General features: G+C 36.7%; 1 pseudogene; it reads left to right on the forward strand.

The window, feature by feature from the left end:
* Positions 1–1,622: 1,622 nt before the first annotated feature.
* On the forward strand, positions 1,623–9,886 carry LOC139781289 (lipase 3-like; annotated as a pseudogene).
* Positions 9,887–12,035: the final 2,149 nt, after the last annotated feature.

The raw sequence follows: 12,035 nt of genomic DNA on the forward strand, positions 1-12,035 counted from the left end.
CGGAGACGCTGCCACGTGCAGAGGAACTGCAACGTCACAATATATATATAACATATGCTTACAAAAGTACATGCATTTAGAACGATCTATGTACATTTAGAACACATATAATTGTGTGAAATTACAAAATATACTTGACTGATAGTCAAGACCCGTAAGACTTTCTTTTAACCAAAAATACTTGCGAAAACTTAATTCGTCCTAATGATTGCTCTTGTATTCTCAGCGCAGAAGTAACTACTAGAATCTTCAATTTTTTATATGCAAGTACGTGCATAAGTATTTTAAGGGAATCCTATAGTGAAGGCCGAACTTCCTCGATGTCGATAATGTCGAACATTTTTAATTCCGTTCTAATTCGTTTTCTATCATTTTCTATATTACCGGCCTATATCTGCCCTTGTCTAACGAGAGGCATCTGTCCTTGTTTCGATTGCTGCGCCATCTCTCGCTACACGCCATACTGCTCTTCTTGTCATTCCGCATGTGTATTTGCACATAAAAAGTTAAAAGAAGTAATCTTTTTTTCTAGGCTTTCAATCTTAGTTCTAATTGCACGATATTGTTCTGAAATGTTTTCCCTAGGTCTGACCGTATCTCATTTTGTATATGTAACCTGTAGTATTTTTGTATAAGCAAATATTATCGTCAGTGACAGCTGTATGTGCTCAAATTTTTAATTTTTTTTTGTTTTTGATGTAAAGTCGACCAGACAGACCTACATTTTTGTACGTACTTCAATTCTGTAAAAGAATTTTGCAATTCCGTAAAGCCAATTAAAAGTTTAGTTCATTTAACTAAATGTTGCCACTATAGGATCCCCTTAAGGGGATCCTGCAGTGACAAGCGAACTTCCTCGATGTCGATAATGTCAACCTTTCTAATTTTGTTTTCCCTATATCTGTCTTTGTCTAACGAAATGACATCTGTCCTTTTTTCGATTGCTCGCCATCTCTCGCAAGATCCGGCAACTACTGTTGCTGCTCTTCTTGTCATTCTGCACCCGTATTTGCAGTACTAAAATAAAATTCACATTTTTCTTTTATTGTACGCATTGAATCTTACTTCTACTTGCACGATATTATTCCTACATGTTTTCCTAAGGATAGGAGACAAACATTATGTATGTATAAACTGCAGAATTTTTGTTTTAACCAAATATTGTCGTCAGGTGACAGCTGTGTATGTGCCCAAATAAGTAACATTTTTAATTTTTTGGTGTTTTTTATATAAAATCGCGTTTGCTAGCCTAGATTTTTGTGCGTACTTTAATTCTGTAAAAGATTTTTGCAATTCTATAAAGCCAATTAAAAGATTTATGTGAAAACGATAATGTCGGTAAATCATACGGCTGCAGGATCCCCTTAAGTTGATTAAAAAATGGACGACAAAACAATTTTTTTTCTGTTGTTCAAGATATTTATTTTGGGCCAATTCCTTTTAGTGACACAAGTCGACACAAGTGTCGTTCTGTCTTTGTTATTCATTGAATGCCAAGAAGGATAGAACGATGTTTGTGTCGACTTGTGTCGCTAAAAGGAATTGGCCCTTTGACAAGCTTGCTGGAATGTAGACAAATTTTCAATTATTACTTTTAAAATGATTTAAATTTTAACATAGACATGCAACGTAAACATGAAGAATTAATAAACGCGTAGTAAATTATAATTATTTTTTATAAATTTATAGAGAACATGACTATCTCAAAAATTTTTATTTTAAGATCTGCAACCGCATTATAGAACTATTTACTGGAAGTAATAAGTATTAAGTAAGTACCTATCAGATATTTTATTAAAAATGTATAAAAATAATTGTGCAAAATAGCTGTATAAATAATTTATTGCGAATTAATCGTAGTAAAATCGTTAGTACAATCTTAAGGGTGCAAACCCATGCAGCGGAACGGCGTACGCAGAAAATCGCGGAAATGTATTTACTAAATATTCTATTAAATAGCTAAAATGTTCGCAATAAAATTTTTTTTATCAAAATTATATTTGAAATAGATATGCCGTCAAAACTTTAACAACAAATGTTATTTAAATGCTTTAAATTATTAAGAAAATGCATTATAAATTATAAATCTAATTATATTAAAAAATGGCAGATTATTTGTCTCCTGTTTAAGGAATAAAAATGGCGAAAAAGGGCCATTTTTGGCCTCCCCCCTTGAATTCAAAGAAAACTAGAGGGAAAATGTTCCTCCATATGGGCTACATAATTCACTAAAAGAATATTATAATTTTAGTAAAAAAAATAAAAATTTACATTTCGAAAATTTTAGGTATTTAATAGGATATTTAGTAAATACTTAATACAGATTATTTTAGAGGTTCGTCTAATTTCGACCTATAATTTCCACATTTATCAATAAAGTGGGCTTTGTTATAATTTTTTATTTATTAGTTTGTGTGTATTCATAGCAAAATAAAATAGTATCTAAAAGCGAAATTATATATATGTATAAGATTATGCTATAAAACTAATATGATTGAACCGATATTTTCAGTTAGCAAAAATCCGATATTTTACTGTACCAAACTAATACAAAAGCATAAGTACTTGACCGATAAAATATCCAATATATTCTGTTAAAAGTGTGACAATATCAGGTATTTTGTCGATCAAACTTTTTACATTATGTTTTTATCGTTTAATATTTTTATAAACAATTCTTAATTAAATAATTCTTAGCGTACACTACTGCAACACAAGCGATCGAACTCGCTATAGTATAATGCGCGTTATGTATAAAGATAATGAAATATCCGTCATACTCAAATCTCTTAAACATTTCCCATAATAACAGCAGCAAATCTGTCAACAGGAAGGCTAATCTTACCGGGGAAATTTAGACAATACGATCACGGAACATTTAGAGATAAAGATTTATACGGCACATCTACTCCACCGAGCTACAATTTGAGTAAGATCAAAGTACCGATCTATTTGTACTACAGTGAAAACGATTGGTTGGCAAATGTCAAGGTTCGTGTTTCTTTATAGGGGGAGACCGGGGCTAAACCGCCAACGGGGTTAAACCGCCAAATCAAATATCTCGGAACCTGTATATTGTGCAAACTCGCTATTAACATTGTAAACGCTGCTTATGGTACCCATGTGACCAACGGAGTTTCGGCAGGTTACCTGCCGTGTTATGATTTTTACGAGGGCAAACGTGTTTTCGGAAGGTGAAAGTGAAATTTTCTGCGCGTGGAAATATTGTAATATCTGCAGTAATGTTTGCTCTCCAAATCTCGAGGTACGTGATTATAAAGAGTAATGCATGCTGAACACGAATCCAGTGTAGTTTTTTCATTATCGTTGATGTCTAATATTTCGTGGGCGATCAAACCTGATCAAACCTGATCACAACTTATGTTTGGGGCTTATCCGCCAGTAAGCACCCGGGGCTGGTCTGCCAGTCTCGTCACTGTGGCGCGCCGGGCGCACGACTTCAGCTCACGGCGATTTCAGGTTAGGTTTCCCTCGAGCGTGATTCTGTCTTCCCTTGCACGTGCGTCAGTTTGTGTAGGAGGGAAATGGTACGCACGTATCGTCGCAAAACGGGTGTTTTGGCCGACCGAAAAGATGGCGGACCGTTGTTTTCGAGATCGCTCACGCTCACGGCACGTCGGCGAGGTACGGCGAGGCACGGCACGGCTCTGAGATCCCGCGATTTCCGCGCGAGAGTTGACATGCCGCGCGCGCTGTAGATCGTCCGGACTCCCGGCCGCGGTAAATCGTCGTTGTTGGTCGTTGTGTCAGTGACAGTCGCGCGTGCGACCGCATCGTCCAGCGTTCGCCGCATCGTCTCGGCGTCATTGTCGCCGCCGTTGTAGTGGTGGTGGTGTCGGTGGTGGTCATCGTCGTCGTCGTCGTCGTCGTCGTCGTCGTCGTCGTCGTCGTCGTCGTCGTCGTCGTCGTCGTCGTCGTGGTGGTCGTGACCGTTGTCGTCGTGGTGGTCGTGGCCGTCGTCGTCGTGGTGGTCGTGGCCGTCGTCGTCGTGGTGGTCATGGCCGTCGTCGTCGTCGTCGTCGGCGCGTCGAGGAATCGGCGCGAGGACGCCGTCGAGTCGGTAAAATGGTCGCGCTCCACCGCGATCTTTTCTAACCCCCCTGTCGCTATTTATCGCTCCCCCACGAGAAACGCGGCTTGGTTAGGTTGCTCGAGGGTCCGCGCTGATCCTATGGCACCGGAACGCCGTCACGCGTATTCCCCGTGGTTGCCCGCGTTGACAATGCGACGTGCCGTTGGGGAGTTTACGATTTGGTTAACCTCTGTATTCACGTGCCTAAATTGTTTTATGGAATAGGTAAAACAATTATTTTTTAATAATGTTTTGCATAAAAATTTTAAATAAATTTTTATATTTTTCTCTTAAAAAACAATTATTAAAATGTATCCTATCATTTTTCAGGATTAGATGTATAGTCGCGGACAGAAAGGTTGTCCGAAAGGTTGTCCGACTTTGAGCCGTATTCATAGTATGAATACGGGTGTATAAGTCGGACAACCTTTCTGTCCACGAGTGTACGTATATGTATTGAAAATGCAGTGTGGCGGATTAGCCCCGGGGGGTGGCGGTTCAACTCCGGCATTTTTGAGATTTCAATTTTTCCACCGTTGTCGTTTTTGCTCTATACCGGTTAAACAAAGCAACATAGATAAAAATTTCCTATATAAATTTTGTAGCTAAAGGTTCACTCTTTACAGTGGTATACCATATTTGACTAAAATTATTTATTTTCTTGTTAAAAATCGGCACCGGAAAAAAACTGGCGGTTTAGCCCCGGTCTCCCCTACCTTTTCATTTGACGCTCTAACGCTGGGAGAGGGTTAAACATCAAAGTGATCTTATGATCCTTGTTGATGCTCAATTGTAATGAGTAAGTTACAATTGAATATAAGTTGAAAAAAATCGAATTTCTTCTATCGTGACGCTGGCACTGAAATGTAGTCAGTGATTATTTGAAACTTACTGTTAGTGTCAAGACTGTCAAGCATCAAATGAAATTGTACGTTAGCGCCAATGTTTGTAATTATATTTTGATTCTTCTCGTAGGATGTGGAAAAGTTGTATAGCGAACTGAGCAATTCCGCCGGTAAAATCTTAATAGCGGATAAGAAATTTAATCACGTGGACTACGTGTAAGCTAAGGATGTGAAAAAACTCGTGTACGATCAGATAATCAGTCAAATGAAGAAGTCCTCGTAATAAAGTATAATTGCCACACAGTGTCAGGATTGTCTCATTCCGAGATCAACGCTTGTGCTCAATATAATTCGATATACACCGGTTTGAATTATCAATCTCTTATCAATGTGTTCACGTCCTTATAAAATATTTTGTATACTTGAAATGTGATACGTATATCTTGCATTTTACACTCACCTTTATAAATTCCCATTTTTTCGTATTAACATATCATTTTTTTTCTCGTTTAACGTTTTAATTTGTGTTTTCCTTGCGTCACCATCTCGCTTATATAATATAATTTAATAATAAATTAAGGAATAAGCTTCTTTGATTTATGAAAATTATAGTCCATAAAATGAATTATCTATAACATTAAATAGATCAATTGATATATTAAAATTAGTAGATTTATAACACTAAGGAATCAATGATTAAACGAATAAAATTGTACGCATATACGAATCAATTGGTGATATAAAAAGAAATATATAAAAAGAAATGATCTACGAGAGCGGGAATATCTAAAATCAACTTTCGAATCGAAGATTACAATAGATTTCCCTATCTACCTGCACTTTATCAGTAGCGATCAATTGCAAACAATTCTTTTCTTTCTTTCAGAGCGTTGTTTCTTTCGATAAAATTCGTATAAACAGATACGCGATGTTGCGAGCAGCTACGCAGCAGCTGCACGCAGAAAGTTGTAAAATGCAGTATCAATTTATAGGTAAATAATAATCGATTCACTCACAATCAAACATCGATAAGAGCCTTTCTTTCTATACACCTCAATCACAGGTTAATATTATCAAATCAGAAATTATGACGGATGGATTACGATAGATAGTACTCGATAAGATCGCATAAAATAGCAAACACATTCCGGTGGTATTTTCAGTAAATAAGCAGCGCCATATAAGTATATATACGCTGCACATTCGGGAAGAAAATCGCGCACAATACAGTTCGAGCCGATCTCCTGCAGCAACGATCTCGTCGCGCGACATCAACGATGCCGATTCTCTTGCTCTTGATCCTGGCATCCGCCAGCGCGGTGGCGATATATAAATCCAATAAATCCAATAAGATCCAATAAATAACTAATCGTACACTGAGAAAAATAGTTTATTAACTTGACTAAATATTTTTAACTGATTATTATTTTTTAAATTAAAATATTGAAGTATTTGAGTAAATTACGTACGTCATGTTAGATTTAATATGTTGTATTTAATTTATGTATTTAATTATTTATGTATTTAATTTAAATACATAAATATTTCAATTAAAAAATTAATAATTGGTTAAAAATATTTAGTCAAGTTAACAACTTTTTTTTCTCAGTGTATGCGACGCAGTGAGAAAGCAGGAGACATGGATCAAAATGATTACAGTATTCACGTAATAGTTTCAAGATAAAATCAATTTGCGCGCGTTATCTTAGCGGGAAAAAAAGTTTAATTGTGCTTTCTTAATCACCCAATATATCTTCGATTATCCGATTACGATAAAGATTTTGCTTTCAACATAATAATTAAATAATATCAGAATTAGTATCAAATTTTGCAAACAATAACAATGAAACAATGAGAACAACATATATGCAATGTTTAAATCCATATCAAAATCCAAAATGCATCTGCAACGACATATTTATACAGGTGCAGTAAAAATTGCGATAAAAATATCTATAATATCTTCTTTTATCGGTCAGGCGAGGTATTATCACTTCTTGAAAATGACATTTGGTGTTTTTTTCGGATTAAATACTTATTAGATATTTTTCGGTCAAATGTAACATATGTTTGCAGCTCAAAAGATATTTGAAATATTAAAAATAAAATAACGTAAATTATATCCATATATTGCGCACTCTAGTTCTAAGAATTAGAAAAAGATAAAAAATAAAAGTTTAAAGTTAATTTGTATTGATAGAAATCGACTTACAATTAGTTTCAACTAAGAGTTCTTTTTTTAACACCTATACAGAACGATAACATTGTTCAATGATAAAAATACACACGAACAGTTTTAAAGGTTTTCTATAGGCTTTTAGAAGCTGGAATACAAATCTCGTTTGCTAAATTGCACTATTAGTAGGGGTATTCAAATAAGTTAGAGTTTAACGGTTTGACAGGTTATGTCGGGTTAAAGTCGGGTAAAAAGTTAATTTTTAAACTTTGGGCGCGCTACTCTTTAAGGTTATGCAAAATACATAAGTGACTCATTAACCTATCACATTAATCTTTGGGTTAAAAGTTTAAAAATTAACTTTTTACTCGACTTTAACCCGACATAACCTGTCAAACCGTTAAACTCTAACTTATTTGAATACCCCTATTATGTCACAATTTTGAGAAATGTGATTAAAGTTCCAAAAAGAGCTATTTTTTGACATGTTGTAACTACGATATGCAATGTGTTCGACAAATTTTTTGCAATAAAAACTAAGTATGTAATTAGAACTTTTAGCCCTTACACACACACACACACACACACACACACACACACACACACACACACACACACACACACACACACACACACATCTACACGCGCGCGTGCGCACCATCTTTAGATAATTTTTTCATCTCTACCTGATACATATACAAAAGAGAGTTATTTATTTCAGATTAAGGATTGACGAATAATTCATAAAAATCGTACCTTTTTTGCAGTTGGCACGAGATTGGCATGTACGATCTTCCAGCGATGATAGACTACATTGTGAAGATATATATATATATATAACTGGCTGCCAAAAAATGTTCTATCTGGGGCATAGTCAAGGTACCACCTCCTTCTTCGTCATGTCGTCGGAACGGCCCGAATATCAGGACAAGATCCAGGCGATGTTCGCGATGGCACCGGTCGCTTATTGCGCCAGGATGAATAATCCCATTATGCAATTTATAGCAAGGTTCAGTGGTCCTTTTTTTTTTAGATGTACGTAAGTCTAATCTTTCGATAAGAAAATAATAATCGCGATCGTCTTTTTGGACTTTAATGGCCTCGTTGCAGGAACTGATGAAATTAATCGGCATGTATGATTTCGAGCCTACTAGCGAAGCCGTCAAAATATTCGCAAGAATCGTATGCGCGGAGGACGCTGTCACGCAACCCTTGTGCTCAAATATACTTTTCTTGTTCGGCGGATTCAACAAAGACCAGTTAAATACTGTACGATATTGTCTTTAACATACTTATAATTAGCTTGTAAAATGAGATAATTATTCGCCAAATAGTAAGCTGGTTTATTATAGCACTCTTTGTGCTGTTAGTTATCAAATAATCTGAATTAATGTCAATTCATTATTAATTCGATATATATTTATTCATGATGTTGCTGTCACCTTTGCAGACTCTTCTACCATTAATCCTGGAACATGTTCCAGCTGGCTCATCGACAAAACAATTTATGCATTACGCACAACTCATCAAGACCTGTAAACCTTCATTTCTATTAATATACCTCATATTATATTTGCATAAAATTGGCGAAATATCCTTCTATTATGCGTTCCATAAACATTTTTTAAAATTTTGTAAAATAATTATATATATATATATATATATATAATTTTTATAAATTACGAATCTGTTCAGGGTTTTTTATTACACGGGGGAAATTCAGACAATACGACTACTCGTAGGCCGGGAATTTGATGAAATACGGCACGTTGAGTCCTCCGGAATATAAAATTTGGGAAAGATAAAAAAAAAGTGCCTATTTTATTACATTATAGCAATAACGATTTGTTGGCGAATGTCAAAGTTCGTATACTTCTTATACGTAATATTTTATTCGACTTTAGATATTTGCGATATATTTGCCAGGATATTTTTTTCACGCGCACATAAGCTTTCGTATTATTATTATTATTATTATCGTATTATTTTTTGAATAAATATCCTGAAAATAATCGAGATGCTAAAGTCAAATGTCATATACGATAGTTTCAATTGTACCAATGATTACATTGCACTTACACCGTGTCTTTATCATCCGCAGGACGTCGACCAATTATACAAGGATCTTGGCAATCCGATTGGAAAATTCCGCGTGCCGCATGAGAAATTTAGTTATTTGGATTTTATGTAGGCTAAAGACGCCAAAGATCTTTTGTTTGATAAGATATTAAGTCTGATGACGAATTTCTAAGATTGATCTACTAAAGTTCATCGAACTTTTAAAGCTTTTTGTAGAGATGAAAAATTGTACGAAAAATCAATTCTATTTATCGGAGAAATTTTAAGATAATTATCTTAGAATCAATACTTGCGTTTGACACAACTATTGACTTAAATTATCAATCTATTAGAAAGGACCTTATTTAATCACGAATTTCTTGGTAATCCTCGAAATATTGTTTGCTCTCTAATAAAATAAGAAATTCGTAATAACGGACTTAAGAATGAATGGGATATTAATAATTTTTCCACTCGCACTGCACTGGAAAAATTTCTTTAAATTAGTGATAACTAGCTGGTTACCCGGGCTTCGCCCCGGAGAACATATGTAATAAGACACACAAATAGTCTCTCTCTCTCTCTCTCTCTCTCTCTCTCTCTCTCTCTCTCTCTCTCTCTCTCTCTCTCTCTCTCTCTCTCTCTCTCTCTCTCTCTCTCTCTCTCTCTCTCTCTCTCTCTCTCTCTCTCTCTCTCTCTCTCTCTCCCTCTCTCCCTCTCCCCCCCCTCTCCCCCCTCTCCCCCTCCCTCTCTCCCCTCTCTCCCTCTCTCCCTCTCTCTCCCCTCTCTCTCTCTCTCTCCTCTCTCTCTCTCTCTCTCTCTCTCTCTCTCTCTCTCTCTCTCTCTCTCTCTCTCTCTCTCTCTCCCTCCCTCTCCCTCTCTCCCTCTCTCTCTTCCTCCCTCTCTCTCTTCCTCTCTCTCTCTCTCTCTCTCCCTCTCTCTCTCTCTCTCTCTCTCTCTCTCCCTCCCTCTCTCTCTCTCCCTCTCTCTCTCTCCCTCTCTCTCTCTCCCTCTCTCTCTCTCCCTCTCTCTCTTTCCCTCTCTCTCCCTCTCTCTCTCTCCCTCTCTCCCTCTCTCTCTTCCTCTCTCTCTCTCCCTCTCTCTCTCCCTCTCTCTCTCTCTCTCTCTCTCTCTCTCCCTCTCTCTCTCTCCCTCTCTCTCTCTCCCTCTCTTTCTCTCCCTCTCTCTCTCTCCCTCTCTCTCTCTCCCTCTCTCTCTCCCTCTACCCCTACTTCATGTATAATTCTTTGAAATTCAATCAATTATTTCCCAAAAAATTGGAAAAATTATAAAAACCGGTTTCCAAAAAGATCAATAACAAAAATAGTACACTTTATAACACTTCCCGGGAAATTCTACCCCTACTTCATATACAATTCTTTAAGATTCGGTCAATTAATTCCCGAAAAATTGAAAAAATTTTGGTACCGGCTTCCAAAAAGATCGGTAACGAAAAATTATACACTTTATAGCACTCCCCGGAAAATTCTACCCCTGTTTAATCTATAATTCTTTGAGATTCGGTCAATTATTTCCCAAAAAATTAAAAAAATTAGAAAAAATCCGGTTTCCAAAAAATCGATAACAAAAAACTATACACATAGTGGCACTCCCCGGAAAATTCTACCCCTATTTCATATACTTTTGGTAAAAATTTGATCAATAATTCTTTGAGATTCGGTGAATTATTTCCCGAAAAATTAGAAAAATAAAAGAAACCGGTTTCCAGGAAATCTGTAACGAAAAACTATACACCCTATAACACTCCCCGGGAAATTCTACCCCTATTTTATATACTTTTGGTAAAAATTCGGTCGAATAGTTCAAGAGTGTATAAAGGACATACATACATACATACATACATACATACATTCTTTTTTATATATATAGATTAACATTGTAATTAATTATAAATCTATAGATTCAACTATAGACATAATGATTATAAATAAGTCGTATTTCAATACTTATCGATATATCGTCAATATATATATATATATATATATATATATATATATATAATTAGGAACTTTAATGATTATATATATATATCATTAAAGTTCCTAATTATCAAGGATAATGTGGACAACAAGATGAAGATATTTTATATCTTTTGGAAGATATAAAATCCCTATAGGGGAGACCGGGGCTAGACCGCTACCGGGGTAAATCCGCTAAATCAAATATCTCGGAACCTGTATATTGTGCGAACTCGCTATTAACATTGTAAACGCTGTTTATGGTACCCATGTGACCAACGGAGTTTCGGCAGGTTACCTGCCGTGTTATGATTTTTACGAGGGCAAACGTGTTTTCGGAAGGTGAAAGTGAAATTTTCTGCGCGTGGAAATATTGTAATATCTGCAATAATATTTGCTCTCCAAATCTCGAGGTACGTGATTATAAAGAGTAATGCATGCTGAACACGAATCCAGTGTAGTTTTTTCATTATCGTTAATGTCTAATATTTCGTGGGCAATCAAACCTGAAACTTATGTTTGGGGCTTATCCGCTAGTAAGCACCCGGGGCTGGTCCGCTAGTCTCGTCACTGTGGCGCGCCGGGCGCACGACTTCAGCTCACGGCGATTTCAGGTTAGGTTTCCCTCGAGCGTGATTCTGTCTTCCCTTGCACGTGCGTCAGTTTGTGTAAGAGGGAAATGGTACGCACTTATCGTCGCAAAACGGGTGTTTTGGCCGACCGAAAAGATGGCGGACCGTTGTTTTCGAGATCGCTCGCGCTCACGGCACGTCGGCGAGGTACGGCGAGGCACGGCACGGCTCTGAGATCCCGCGATTTCCGCGCGAGAGTTGACATGCCGCGCGCGCGGTAGATCGTCCCGACTCCCGGCCGCGGTAAATTGT

The sequence above is a fragment of the Temnothorax nylanderi genome, unplaced genomic scaffold (genome assembly GCF_030848795.1).
Source record: "Temnothorax nylanderi isolate EJ_2023f unplaced genomic scaffold, tnyl_v1.0 TNYL_tig0327_pilon, whole genome shotgun sequence".
Lineage (NCBI taxonomy): Eukaryota > Metazoa > Arthropoda > Insecta > Hymenoptera > Formicidae > Temnothorax > Temnothorax nylanderi.